The 13917-nt window shown below is 47.1% G+C and overlaps 8 non-coding genes and 1 pseudogene across 8 annotated transcripts; all 9 read left to right on the top strand.

Moving 5' to 3' along the window:
* Nucleotides 1–1442: 1442 nt before the first annotated feature.
* On the top strand, nt 1443–1606 carry LOC134997123 (U1 spliceosomal RNA). The gene has a single exon (XR_010199676.1). It is a non-coding gene; the product is annotated as a U1 spliceosomal RNA (small nuclear RNA).
* Nucleotides 1607–1758: 152 nt separating this feature from the next.
* Nucleotides 1759–1893, top strand: LOC134997452 (U1 spliceosomal RNA; annotated as a pseudogene).
* Nucleotides 1894–2595: 702 nt separating this feature from the next.
* Nucleotides 2596–2759, top strand: LOC134997008 (U1 spliceosomal RNA). The gene has a single exon (XR_010199564.1). It is a non-coding gene; the product is annotated as a U1 spliceosomal RNA (small nuclear RNA).
* A 153-nt stretch (nt 2760–2912) lies between these two features.
* On the top strand, nt 2913–3075 carry LOC134997399 (U1 spliceosomal RNA). Its single transcript, XR_010199920.1, has one exon. It is a non-coding gene; the product is annotated as a U1 spliceosomal RNA (small nuclear RNA).
* A 670-nt stretch (nt 3076–3745) lies between these two features.
* LOC134997012 (U1 spliceosomal RNA) lies at nt 3746–3909 on the top strand. Its single transcript, XR_010199568.1, has one exon. It is a non-coding gene; the product is annotated as a U1 spliceosomal RNA (small nuclear RNA).
* A 152-nt stretch (nt 3910–4061) lies between these two features.
* On the top strand, nt 4062–4225 carry LOC134997372 (U1 spliceosomal RNA). The gene has a single exon (XR_010199896.1). It is a non-coding gene; the product is annotated as a U1 spliceosomal RNA (small nuclear RNA).
* A 668-nt stretch (nt 4226–4893) lies between these two features.
* LOC134997132 (U1 spliceosomal RNA) lies at nt 4894–5057 on the top strand. The gene has a single exon (XR_010199684.1). It is a non-coding gene; the product is annotated as a U1 spliceosomal RNA (small nuclear RNA).
* Nucleotides 5058–5209: 152 nt separating this feature from the next.
* Nucleotides 5210–5372, top strand: LOC134997441 (U1 spliceosomal RNA). The gene has a single exon (XR_010199954.1). It is a non-coding gene; the product is annotated as a U1 spliceosomal RNA (small nuclear RNA).
* Nucleotides 5373–6043: 671 nt separating this feature from the next.
* LOC134997317 (U1 spliceosomal RNA) lies at nt 6044–6207 on the top strand. Its single transcript, XR_010199850.1, has one exon. It is a non-coding gene; the product is annotated as a U1 spliceosomal RNA (small nuclear RNA).
* Nucleotides 6208–13917: the final 7710 nt, after the last annotated feature.

The following is a 13917-nucleotide window of genomic DNA, read 5'->3' as shown; positions in this document are numbered from 1 at the left end:
ACCCAATCCTGTTGGGAGCATACAGGACAAACAGAGCCTCTGTTTTCCTAATCTGAACCGTTCTGGTGACATAAATTTTCAAAGTTCTGACCACAGCCAGAGACTTTGACTCAACGAAGGTGTCAGTGGCCAAAGGCACCATGTGGAAAGATGAACCACCTTCGGCAGAAATAGTTGACGTGTCCTCAATTCTGCTCTATCTTCATGAAATATCAAATAAAGGCTCTTGTGATACTGCATGGTTTGTACTGTTTTCCATGTGCTCCCAGATCTTTCAAGCAAGAAGCATGGTCAAGAAAGTTCTGTTTGAAAAGAAACAACATTTACTGTCATTGTTATAGAATTTGGGAGAAAAAACAAGAAGAAATCTGCACTGTTGACGCACTGGACAGAATGAATGAATCATAAAATATAACCTTTATTAAGTATGTATTAAAATTGGATAAATATTAATATTATTATCCCAAACTGCAGTGAAACATAAAGGTTAAAATCACAGAACTAACATACATGTGCATAAGAAGAATAAAGAGATGTGAAAAAAAGGTTTAAAAAGCGTGTCCGTGTGTGATTATTTTTGAAGGCACAACCCTGGCGGGGTTGTTTATATAGATATATATGTTGCTAATAATCACTTTCTAGCGTAATGTTATTAAATAGCTGTTAGTATCTATGTCGTCAGGTACCACTGGGTCGTATCCTATATACTCCTGTGGGAAACTTGACTGCATAATTTGTGTTTCCCCTGGTCGGCTCTCGTATAATTCAGATCTCTTTGTCTCAGGTCTCTCTCCAGCCTAGTTTGCTGTCTGTTTCCACTTCTCTTTTCTTGAGCCGCTGCCTTCTATGCCCTTGTGCACTCTCCAGACTTCTCCTGTCTGCTTACTTTGTGCCTTCCAACGCACAATGCAAACTACAGGTAGTGCTGCAGGGCCCACACCCTTTTACTTGCCTTACAGAGCAGCTCTGGAGCTGTTACAGTGCCCAGCTGCAGCAAGAAATCAGCTTGAATGCTTCAGGGGCTGGGGCATAGCCAACATGAGCCCCACACCGACGGAGGGTGGAGGTGTTTAATGCAAACTAGGGGTCAGCCAAGCGCCGCAAAAGGCCGCCATGCCCTGCATGCCCCTTTTCTCTTTTCATATGCAGACGAGGGTTGAAGCCAACTTTGACCCACTGCTTGGATGACATCACCATATGCAAATCCATCTGCGGCAGGCCTTCCCCCAGGAATGCTTGCACTAGTTGTTGCATTTGGTTTGTTGTTTGGGGGTGCTTCAGTATTAGGCAGCCTTCTGCCCTCCCATGTTCATCTGAAAATATGTGTTCTCCCTGCAGTTGTTGTCCCCAGATGAGAGTTCCCTTGTGCTGCCTCAGTTGAATCTCCTTTACTTGACAGAGATGTGCCTGAGCAGCGGCCCTCCCCAGCCCTATCCCAAATCATACTTATTTTGCATAGGAGATACCATGGTCATGAAGATTGTTCTCCCAGGGTTAGGTTCATTCATTGTGTTCTGGGTATGCTGACCTCTGTGATTTCCCCAAATGTGGGAAACTCAACTGCATTATTTGTGGTAGTGGGGGACTGTGTTTGTGCTTTCCTCTGGTCAGCTCTGGTAAAAGTCAGATTTCTTTGTCTCAGATCTTCCTCTAGCCTTGTTCTTCTTTCAAGAGTTCCCTTGTGCTGCCTCAGTTGGATCTCCTTCACTTGACAGGGGGGTGCCCGAGCAGCGACCCTCCCCAGCTCTAGCCCAACTCCTACTTACCTGCCAGGTGAGATACTATGATCATGAAGTTGCTTCTCCCAGGGCAAGGCTCACCCATTGCACTCTGGGTGTGCTGCCCCTGCGATTTCCGCAAATATGGGAAACTTGATTGCATAATTTGTGTTTCCCCTAGTCGGCTCTCATATAATTCAGATCTCTTTGTCTCAGGTCTCTCTCCAGCCTAGTTTGCTGTCTGTTTCCACTTCTTTTTTCTTGAGCCCCTCCCTTCTATACCCTTGTGCACTATCCTGACTTCTCCTCCTGTCTGCTTACTTTGTGCCTTCCGATGCACAATGCAAACTACAGGTAGTGCTGCAGGGCCCACACCCTTTTACTTGCCTTACAGAGCAGCTCTGGAGCTGTTACAGTGCCAAGCTGCTGCAAGAAATCAGCTTGAATGCTTCAGGGGCTGGGGCATGGCCAACATGAGCCCCACACCGAAGTAGGGTGGGGGTGTTTAATGCGAACTAAGGGTCATCCAAGCGCCGCAAAAGGCCGCCATGCCCTGCATACCCCTTTTCTCTTTTCATATGCAGATGAGGGTTCCAGCCAACTTTGGCCCACTGCTTGGATGACATCACTGTATGCAAATCCGTCTTCTGCAGACCTTCCCCCAGGAATGCTTGTACTAGTTGTTGCATTTGGTTTGTTGTTTGGGGGTGCTTCAGTATTAGGCAGCCTTCTGCCCTCCCATGTTCATCTGAAAATATGTGTTCTCCCGGCAGTTGTTGTCCCCAGATGAGAGTTCCCTTGTGCTGCCTCAGTTGAATCTCCTTTACTTGACAGAGATGTGCCTGAGCAGCGGCCCTCCCCAGCCCTATCCCAAATCATACTTATTTTGCATAGGAGATACCATGGTCATAAAGATTGTTCTCCCAGGGTGAGGTTCATTCATTGCATTCTGGGTATGCTGACCCCTGTGATTTCCCCAAATGTGGGAAACTCAACTGCATTATTTGTGGTAGTGGGGGACTGTGTTTGTGTTTTCCTCTGGTCAGCTCTGGTAATAGGTCAGATTTCTTTGTCTCAGATCTTCCTCTAGCCTTGTTCTTCTTTCGAGAGTTCCATTGTGCTGCCTCAGTTTGATCTCCTTCACTTGACAGGGGGGTACCCGAGCAGCGACCCTCCCCAGCTCTAGCCCAACTCCTACATAACTGCCAGGTGAGATACTATGATCATGAAGGTGCTTCTCCCAGGGCAAGGCTCACCCATTGCACTCTGGGTGTGCTGCTCCTGCGATTTCCCCAAATGTGGGAAACTTGACTGCATAATTTGTGTTTCCCCTGGTCGGCTCTCGTATAATTCAGATCTCTTTGTCTCAGGTCTCTCTCCAGCCTAGTTTGCTGTCTGTTTCCACTTCTCTTTTCTTGAGCCGCTGCCTTCTATGCCCTTGTGCACTCTCCTGACTTCTCCTGTCTGCTTACTTTGTGCCTTCCAACGCACAATGCAAACTACAGGTAGTGCTGCAGGGCCCACACCCTTTTACTTGCCTTTCAGAGCAGCTCTGGAGCTGTTACAGTGCCCAGCTGCTGCAAGAAATCAGCTTGAATGCTTCAGGGGCTGGGGCATAGCCAACATGAGCCCCACACCGACGGAGGGTGGAGGTGTTTAATGCGAACTAAGGGTCATCCAAGCGCCGCAAAAGGCCGCCATGCCCTGCATACCCCTTTTCTCTTTTCATATGCAGATGAGGGTTCCAGCCAACTTTGGCCCACTGCTTGGATGACATCACCGTATGCAAATACGTCTTCTGCAGACCTTCCCCCAGGAATGCTTGTACTAGTTGTTGCATTTGGTTTGTTGTTTGGGGTGCTTCAGTATTAGGCAGCCTTCTGCTCTAACATGTTCATCTGAAAATATGTGTTCTCCCTGCAGTTGTTGTCCCCAGATGAGAGTTCTCTTGTGCTGCCTCAGTTGAATCTCCTTTACTTGACAGAGATGTGCCTGAGCAGCGGCCCTCCCCAGCCCTATCCCAAATCATACTTATTTTGCATAGGAGATACCATGGTCATGAAGATTGTTCTTCCAGGGTGAGGTTCATTCATTGCATTCTGGGTATGCTGACCCCTGTGATTTCCCCAAATGTGGGAAACTCGACTGCATTATTTGTGGTAGTGGGGGACTGTGTTTGTGCTTTCCTCTGGTCAGCTCTGGTAAAAGTCAGATTTCTTTGTCTCAGATCTTCCTCTAGCCTTGTTCTTTTTTTGAGAGTTTCCTTGTGCTGCCTCAGTTGGATTTCCTTCACTTGACAGGGGGGTGCCCGAGCAGCGACCCTCCCCAGCTCTAGCCCAACTCCTACTTACCTGCCAGGTGAGATACTATGATCAGGAAGGTGCTTCTCCCAGGGCAAGGCTCACCCATTGCACTCTGGGTGTGCTGCTCCTACGATTTCCCCAAATGTGGGACACTTGACTACATAATTTGTGTTTCCTCTGGTCGGCTACTCGTATAATTCAGATCTCTTTGTCTCAGGTCTCTCTCCAGCCTAGTTTGCTGTCTGTTTCCACTTCTCTTTTCTTGAGCCCCTGCCCTTGCCCTTGTGCACTCTCCTGACTTCTCCTGTCTGCTTACTTTGTGCCTTCCAACGCACAATGCAAACTACAGGTAGTGCTGCAGGGCCAACACCCTTTTACTTGCCTTACAGAGCAGCTCTGGAGCTGTTACAGTGCCCAGCTGCTGCAAGAAATCAGCTTGAATGCTTCAGGGGCTGGGGCATAGCCAACATGAGCCCCACACCGACGGAGGGTGGAGGTGTTTAATGCGAACTAAGGGTCATCCAAGCGCCGCAAAAGGCCGCCATGCCCTGCATACCCCTTTTCTCTTTTCATATGCAGATGAGGGTTCCAGCCAACTTTGGCCCACTGCTTGGATGACATCACCATATGCAAATCCGTCTTCTGCAGACCTTTTCCCAGGAATGCTTGTACTAGTTGTTGCATTTGGTTTGTTGTTTGGGGGTGCTTCAGTATTAGGCAGCCTTCTGCTCTCCCATGTTCATCTGAAAATATGTGTTCTCCCTGCAGTTGTTGTCCCCAGATGAGAGTTCCCTTGTGCTGCCTCAGTTGAATCTCCTTTACTTGACAGAGATGTGCCTGAGCAGCGGCCCTCCCCAGCCCTATCCCAAATCATACTTATTTTGCATAGGAGATACCATTGTCATGAAGATTGTTCTCCCAGGGTGAGGTTCATTCATTGCATTCTGGGTATGCTGACCCCTGTCATTTCCCCAAATGTGGGAAACTCGACTGCATTATTTGTGGTAGTGGGGGACTGTGTTTGTGCTTTCCTCTGGTCAGCTCTGGTAAAAGTCAGATTTCTTTGTCTCAGATCTTCCTCTAGCCTTGTTCTTTTTTCGAGAGTTTCCATGTGCTGCCTCAGTTGGATCTCCTTCACTTGACAGGGGGGTGCCCGAACAGCGACCCTCCCCAGCTCTAGCCCAACTCCTACTTACCTGCCAGGTGAGATACTATGATCAGGAAGGTGCTTCTCCCAGGGCAAGGCTCACCCAATGCACTCTGGGTGTGCTGCTCCTACGATTTCCCCAAATGTGGGACACTTGATTACATAATTTGTGTTTCCTCTGGTCGGCTCTCGTATAATTCAGATCTCTTTGTCTCAGGTCTCTCTCCAGCCTAGTTTGCTGTCTGTTTCCACTTCTCTTTTCTTGAGCCGCTCCCTTCTATGCCCTTGTGCACTATCCTGACTTCTCCCGTCTGCTTACTTTGTGCCTTCCAACGCACAATGCAAACTACAGGTAGTTCTGCAGGGCCCACACCCTTTTACTTGCTTTACAGAGCAGCTCTGGAGCTGTTACAGTGCCCAGCTGCTGCAAGAAATCAGCTTTAATGCTTCAGGGGCTGGGGCATAGCCAACATGAGCCCCACACCGAAGGAAGGTGGAGGTGTTTAATGCAAACTAGGGGTCATCCAAGCGCCGCAAAAGGCCGCCATGCCCTGCACACCCCTTTTTTATTTTCATATGCAGACGAGGGTTGAAGCCAACTTTGACCCACTGCTTGGATGACATCACCATATGCAAATCCATCTGCTGCAGGCCTTCCCCCAGGAATGCTTGCACTAGTAGTTGCATTTGGTTTGTTGTTTGGGGGTGCTTCAGTGTTAGGCAGCCTTCTGCCCTCCCATGTTCATCTGAAAATATGTGTTCTCCCTGCAGTTGTTGTCCCCAGATGAGAGTTCCCTTGTGTTGCCTCAGTTGAATCTCCTTTACTTGACAGAGATGTGCCTGAGCAGCGGCCCTCCCCAGCCCTATCCCAAATCATACTTATTTTGCATAGGAGATACCATGGTCATGAAGATTGTTCTCCCAGGGTGAGGTTCATTCATTGCACTCTGGGTATGCTGACCCCTGTGATTTCCCCAAATGTGGGAAACTCGACTGCATTATTTGTGGTAGTGGGGGACTGCGTTTGTGCTTTCCTCTGGTCAGCTCTGGTAAAAGTCAGATTTCTTTGTCTCAGATCTTCCTCTAGCCTTGTTCTTCTTTCGAGAGTTCCCTTGTGCTGCCTCAGTTGGATCTCCTTCACTTGACAGGGGGTGCCCGAGCAGCAATCCTCCACAGCTCTAGCCCAACTCCTACTTACCTGCCAGGTGAGATACTATGATGTTCACTGTTAGGGCAATCAGGATGTGGAATTCCCTGCCAGGGAAGGTGGTAATGGCGGACTCTGTAATTGGATTTAAAAAAGGAATGGATACATTTCTGAATGAAAAAGCTATCCAAGGTTATAATACTTAAAATATCAACATGGTTAATCCGGGGGTAACATGAGTTATAGTAGCTAACTAGTCATAAAACATTATTCAGCAAGTATGTAGAATCATCACAACTTAAAACAGGTTGAACACGATGGGCAATTTGCCTCTATTCAACCTCAAAAACTATGTTACTATATGTTACTATATTACTATGTTACTGTAGTATACAGAACACCACAATGTAATGAGCAGTGATAGTGAGCACTGATGAGGATACTAGAACTGACACTGAGCAGCAAGATGCAGCACTGGACTATTAGTAATGTACTGTAGTATGCTGAGCACCACAATGCAGCACAAGACAATGAGCAGTGATACTGAGCACTGATGAGGATACTACTGAGAACTGACACTGAGCAGGAGAGACACACTACTAGTATTACTGAGCAGCAATAAGTAACCACTGATACTGAGCACTGATATTGAGATTTCCACTGAGAGAACATAGCCACGTCCTCTCCGCTCTCTCTTCAATGCTCGAGTAAAAATGGCGGCAACGCGCAGCTCTTTATATGGAATCCGAATCTCGAGAGAATCCGACAGCGGGATGATGACATTTTCCCTTGTTCAGGTTTTCCGAGTCAGGCGGGAACAACCGAGCCTGCCTCGGACCAGTGTAAACCACGTGGAGTTCGTCGGGAATTCGGTTCTCGGAGAACCGAACCCGCTCCTCTCTACCTTATACCCATCAATTTTTTTATTTTCAATCTAAGCCCCTGCAGTTTTCTGTAAGCATCTGCTTCGCTATGATGATCAACAAGTCACAAGGGCAAACACTCAGGGCTTGAGGCGTAGATCTTAGGACCAGCTGCTACAAGCATGGCAGAGGTGTCACTATCACTGGTGACACCCAGAGAGGTGGCGAAGGAGATTGTAATGCAGTGCGCGCAGATAAGCAGCGCAATGGTAAAAAGGAGGCATGGTTTCATAGGTAGGGGCGTGGCCTGGTGGCCTGAATCTACATTTTGTTGCTCCGGGTGTCCCGGGGGTTGGGGGCTGCACCCGGGGACTAGTGTGTGTGCGGTGCTGGCTCCTGCACAGTGACAGGGCATGGCCACCCAGCATGACACCTCCATTCTTGACCATGCTGTAATTGCAGTCGCACTGCAGTTCAGCGTGATCATAAAAAATGGTGTAGCCTCCTGCTGGTGCAGACTGTATGTGCGCGCAGGAAGCCGCCACCATTTTTGTGATCACAGCGGCTGAATGTGATGTCATACAGCCGCTGTGACCATGCCCCCTGTGTCTCCTCCGTTGCAGACCCCATTTTGAAGCCTTGCCCCCGCACCGCTCCATCCCTGACTTGGAAATGGAGTGTTGCTGACCCCCCTCTCCCCCCCCCGCCCCGATTGACAGGCAGAGGCGATCGCATTCTCTGCGGGGTGCCGCAGAAAATGCAGGCACATGCGTATGCTGTTAGCAATTTTTGCAGTTGGATCGCTTATTGTGATTGCATTCCAACCTGAATCAGGCCCTATTACCTATCACAATGCGCTGCGGGCAGTACAAAATTGGGTTAATATAGGAGTAAAACTCCCAGACCTGTGCTCCTTAACTGTACCTGGTGGCTAGTGGAGCGGCTGCCCAGTAATCAGTGTCCACGCCAGTGCGCACACGGTCCACCCCCTACGGCCACGCTCCCCTTCATCAGCGGCCTCGTGATCCGGAAGGGCGGTGTGTGTGTGTGACTGACCTTAGGAAGAAACTGGAGCCTCCGCTGCAGTGACCCAGCAACCAGGGCACGGGAGTATACAGCGCCGCTGGGAGTGATGAAGCTGCAGTAAAGATGTCTATTAGACCTAGCCTGCTGCAGCCCTTGTAGATTCTCATAAAACAAGTTCTTCTTTTCTTGTCAAAATTAATAGCTAAGAATAGGCTGCCTGAGGCAGGCCCCTGTTAAGTGGCCTGCTACTGAAGGCACCAACTACAAACTGAGCTCCCTGTTCATGGAAGCGGGGTTATAGAGGAGGATGCGCTGAGCATCTTGGGAACAGTCAAAAGCTTTGAGCCGGTTGGTGCCTCAGATCAAGATCCTACTCTACACCCCAATGTGAATCCTTGTGGAGTCCAGTGTACCCCACAGAAGAAATTAATGTGTCACACCCATTGGCAGCAACCTTAGAATAGCTGCTGACGGGCACAATTGAGAAAGGAAGGGGGGGGGGGGGGCATTTGAATCCAGCACATAGATGCAATTCAAATATGTAATTTGTACCTTCCTATTTTAAAATATAATGGATGAACCTCACCCTGTGAGAACAATCTTCATGATCAAGAGATCTCATATGCAAAATAAGTATGAGTTGGGATAGGGCTGGGGAGGGTGGCTGCTCGGGCAGCCCCTCCCCCGTCAAGTTAAGGAGATTCAACTGAGGACGCACAAGGGAACTCTCGTCTGGGGACAACAACTGCAGGGAGACCACATCTGTTCAGATGAACATGGGAGGGTGGAAGGCTGCCTAATATTGAAGCACCATCAAATATCAAACCATATGCAACAACTAGTACAAGCATTCCTGGGGGAAGGTCTGCAGAAGACGGATTTGCATACGGTGATGTCATCCAAGATGTGGGCCAAAGTTGGCTGGAACCCTCATCTGCATATGAAAAGAGAAAAGGGGCATGCAGGGCATGGCGGCCTTTTGCGGTGCTTGGATGACCCCTAGTTCGCATTAAACACCCCCACCCTCCTTTGGTGTGGGGCTCATGTTGGCCATGCCCCATCCCCTGAAGCATTCAAGCTGATTTCTTGCAGCAGCTGGGCACTGTAACAGCTCCAGAGCTGTTCTGTAAGGCAAGTAAAAGGGTGTGGGCCCTGCAGCACCACCTGTAGTTTGCATTGTGCGTTGGAAGGCACAAAGTAAGCAGACGGGAGGAGAAGTCAGGATAGTGCGCAAGGGCATCCTTTTCTCTTAGTCCGTAGAGGATGCTGGGGTCACATTAAGAACCATGGGGTATAGACGGGATCCGCAAGAGACATGGGCACTTTAAGACTTTCAAAGGGTGTGAACTGGCTCCTCCCTCTATGCCCCTCCTCCAGACTCCAGTTATAGGAACTGTGCCCAGGGAGACGGACATTTCGAGGAAAGGATTTATTGTTAAACTAAGGTGAGCATCTTACCAGCTCACACCTTAAGCATGCCGCAGAACGTGGCATTCAACAGAACACAAGCCAACGGCATGAACAATTGCAGCAAAAAGCTGACCAGAACCATAACATAACATGTGTATAACCACAAGTAATAACTGCAGACACAGTATGGACTGGGACGGGTGCCCAGCATCCTCTACGGACTAAGAGAAAAGGATTTACCGGTAGGTATTAAAATCCTATTTTCTCATACGACCTAGAGGATGCTGGGGTCACATTAAGAACCATGGGGTTATACCAAAGCTCTTGAACGGGTGGGAGAGTGCGTACGACTCTGCAGCACCGAATGACCCAACTTGAGGTTATCATCAGCCAAGGTATCAAACTTGTAAAACTTAGCAAAAGTGTTTACTAAATAGCTGCTCGGCAAAGTTGCAATGCCGAGACTCCCCGACCAGCTGCCCAGGATGAACCCACCTTTCTAGTAGAATGGGTCTTCACCTAATTCAGTAACGGCAATCCTGCCATGGAATGAGCATGCTGAATCTTACCACAGATCCAGCGCATAATGGTCTACATGGAAGCAGGACACCCAATCCTGTTGGGAGCATACAGGACAAACAGAGCCTCTGTTTTCCTAATCTGAACCGTTCTGGTGACATAAATTTTCAAAGTTCTGACCACAGCCAGAGACTTTGACTCAACGAAGGTGTCAGTGGCCAAAGGCACCATGTGGAAAGATGAACCACCTTCGGCAGAAATTGTTGACGTGTCCTCAATTCTGCTCTATCTTCATGAAAGATCAAATAAAGGCTCTTGTGATACTGCATGGTTTGTACTGTTTTCCATGTGCTCCCAGATCTTTCAAGCAAGTAGCATGGTCAAGAAAGTTCTGTTTGAAAAGAAACAACATTTACTGTCATTGTTATAGAATTTGGGAGAAAAAACAAGAAGAAATCTGCACTGTTGACGCACTGGACAGAATGAATGAATCATAAAATATAACCTTTATTAAGTATGTATTAAAATTGGATAAATATTAATATTATTATCCCAAACTGCAGTGAAACATAAAGGTTAAAATCACAGAACTAACATACATGTGCATAAGAAGAATAAAGAGATGTGAAAAAAAGGTTTAAAAAGCGTGTCCGTGTGTGATTATTTTTGAAGGCACAACCCTGGCGGGGTTGTTTATATAGATATATATGTTGCTAATAATCACTTTCTAGCGTAATGTTATTAAATAGCTGTTAGTATCTATGTCGTCAGGTACCACTGGGTCGTATCCTATATACTCCCTTCACTCAATAGGGGTTACCTCCCGGGAAGCCATCCCCATTGGCGAATTTGTGGGGGTGATTGAGTATAACCGGTAAGCTAACCTCCAATTTGTGGGGTGCTTAGGTAGATGGGGATCACTTATTTCTCTGTGTCCCCTAAGACTATATTCCTAAATTCAATACCACAGGGGGATAGCTTTCTATATCGGATAAGGAATCACTTGATAGGGAAATCTCTATGCATCATGGAAAGATCATATTTATTAATATCCAAACTAAAAAAATGATGAATAGCTTTAATTTAGCTGTTTAGATATAGTTAATTGGCGAGATATACCAACAGGTGCGGTTGCCTTAAGGAATATGGCAATTCCAATATAAATAGCAGCCCTCCTTCATATAATCAGCCAGATCTTATTAAATCTGGTCCAGATATAGCCGTTCAGATATACTTAATTGACAACATATATCAATCGGTGGGGTTGCCTTAAGGAATATAGCAATTCCAATTCTCATATAAATAGCAACCTTCCTTCATATATTCAGCCAGATCTTATTTAATCTGATCTAGGCGTAGGCAATAATGCTTTCCTTAGAGGTATAGCCACCTCAATTCTTATTAGGAAGCAAAGTGTCTGTCATAATGGTTTATCCAATTCATCTAAGAAATAATATATTCCATGTGTCAGAGATTCATTACTCTCTATTTACACTGTTAAAGAGTTAATTCTTATTATGTTACAGTGTAATGAAATTATCATATAGGGAGATGTGGCAATTCCATGTGCTATATATATAATAACCCTTAGTGGTCCAGATTCCACAATGAGGAATTTTCTTATAAACCGCTGAAACACACAGCTGTTTGACTGACTTCCAAATATATCTATCTCACTTTGTAACAGTCTTATGATAGAGAAACTGTTACATATTCGGTCACTTAGTTATCTAAAGGTAAACAGACTCAGTGTGAGGGTAATATAATATATCAAATGCGCTGTCAATAATCGTGGTAACTGGTGTAATAATGTGGTATATTGAGTATGCTAGTAAGGCATATAACTGCTCTCCAGCCTTTAAGTGTTACCAATCAATTTGTTACACTGTAAAGGATTTATGGTGTCCTGTTAGGACATGCAGCTGCTAGGCTGACTCAAAGATTTATCCATTTGTAACAATTATGTAACAGTTATATACATGTTACTGGTATTACATAGAAATAGTATGACACAGGCCAGCAGTCCCATGTGTCTAGATTCCACAATAGGAGATTTTCTTTGTCTTATAAACTGCTGGAACACACAGCTGCTAGACTGACTTCAAATATATATATTACTTTGCAGGGACGTGCAGTCAGGGGAGGCAGGGGAGGCAGTGCCTCCCCTGTCATATGATTAAAATAATGTAAAGAAGATACTTATGACACATATTCTGTGTCATAAGTATCTTCTTTAGGCTGTGTATTATTTTAATAATTTTACCCTATAAAAAAACGACTTTAAATGTGTTTTGGAGGCACCTTTCTCGGTGCCTCCAGCCGTCAGCGAGAAATGTCCGTAAGCGGGGGGCGGGGCCAGCACTGGGCAGTGAAAGCCCATTGAGAAAAGCCTAATAAGCGGCACCTAGTAGCAGTGCCGCTTTGACAGGGGCGTGCTTTCAGCTCATCTGAAAGCACGCCCCTGTCACTAAAGAAGCTATGATTGGGCAGTGGGAGGGCCGGACCTATCATTAACCCTGGACCTAGTAGAAGGGTGCGTAAGGCACGGGCACCATATTTAGGAGGGCACCGCATCCCTACATACCCTGCCGCAGTAAGTCTGTTCCTCCATCCCCCTGGTGTCCCCACTGCCAGCGCGCACAGTCCCCGGTGATCCCACACCCCCTTCCCTCTGTGTCCCCACAGACGGCGCGCATAGACCCGTGTTCCCCCTGGACCAGGGGGAAGGGGGAACACAGGGGTCTGTGCGCGCCGTCTGCGGGGGGACACGGGGAAGGGGGTGTGGAACACAGGAGACTGTGCGCGCTGGCAGTGGGGACACCAGCCTTAACAAACAAGTACGATAGTGGCCCAGCCTGAAGAGAGGAGTGAGGACCCTCCTCTCAAATCCACATCGCCGCGACTGTGAGCGCTGTTGGTGTCACTGCCGGGCACGGCATGGATTAAGGTACAGTAAGGGCTGTAACACACACTCCCTAATAGCGCATGCTGCCTTCCCCATCCCACTCCTTCCTTCCTCTCTCTGAAGAACCCTCCCTTTGGACACAGCGATGCACTTCACTTGCCTTCAGTTTCTCATACTCACTTGCGGCTCCCATACTGTAGGTCTGTCAGCTGTGTCCCCTCCATCCTCTCAGTAGTAATGCATGCACCTTCTATTTGCACCCTTACTCCCGACCCCCTACCTTCCAAAATCTGCCATGCTACAACATTCATGCTACGGTCCCCCTTCCTCACGCCACAGACTGCTGTGTACTGTACTTTTAAGTGGGGGACAGGTAGTAAACTGCTGCTGTGTGAGTGAGGAGGCTCCAGATAAGAAGTGTGTCATAATGTATACTGTATGTGTATAATCTGCTCTACACAGTGGCATAATGTGTATAATCTGATCCATGGTGTGGCATAATGTGTATAATCTGATCCATGGTGTGCTATAATGTGTATAATCTGCTCCACGGTGTGCCTTAATGTGTATAATCTGCTCCACAATGTGGTATAATGTGTATAATCTGCTCCACGGTGTGTCATAACGTGTATAATCTGATCCATGGTGTGGCATAATGTGTATAATCTGCTCTACAGTGTGGCATAATTTGTATAATCTGCTCCATGGTGTGCTATAATGTGTATAATCTGCTCCACGGTGTGTCTTAATGTGTATAATCTGCTCCACAATGTGGTATAATGTGTATAATCTGCTCCACGGTGTGTCATAACGTGTATAATCTGATCCATGGTGTGGCATAATGTGTATAATCTGCTCTACAGTGTGGCATAATTTGTA

Source organism: Pseudophryne corroboree, unplaced genomic scaffold (assembly GCF_028390025.1).
Source record: "Pseudophryne corroboree isolate aPseCor3 unplaced genomic scaffold, aPseCor3.hap2 scaffold_144, whole genome shotgun sequence".
NCBI lineage: Eukaryota > Metazoa > Chordata > Amphibia > Anura > Myobatrachidae > Pseudophryne > Pseudophryne corroboree.
This window is presented reverse-complemented; position numbering and strand designations above follow the sequence as displayed.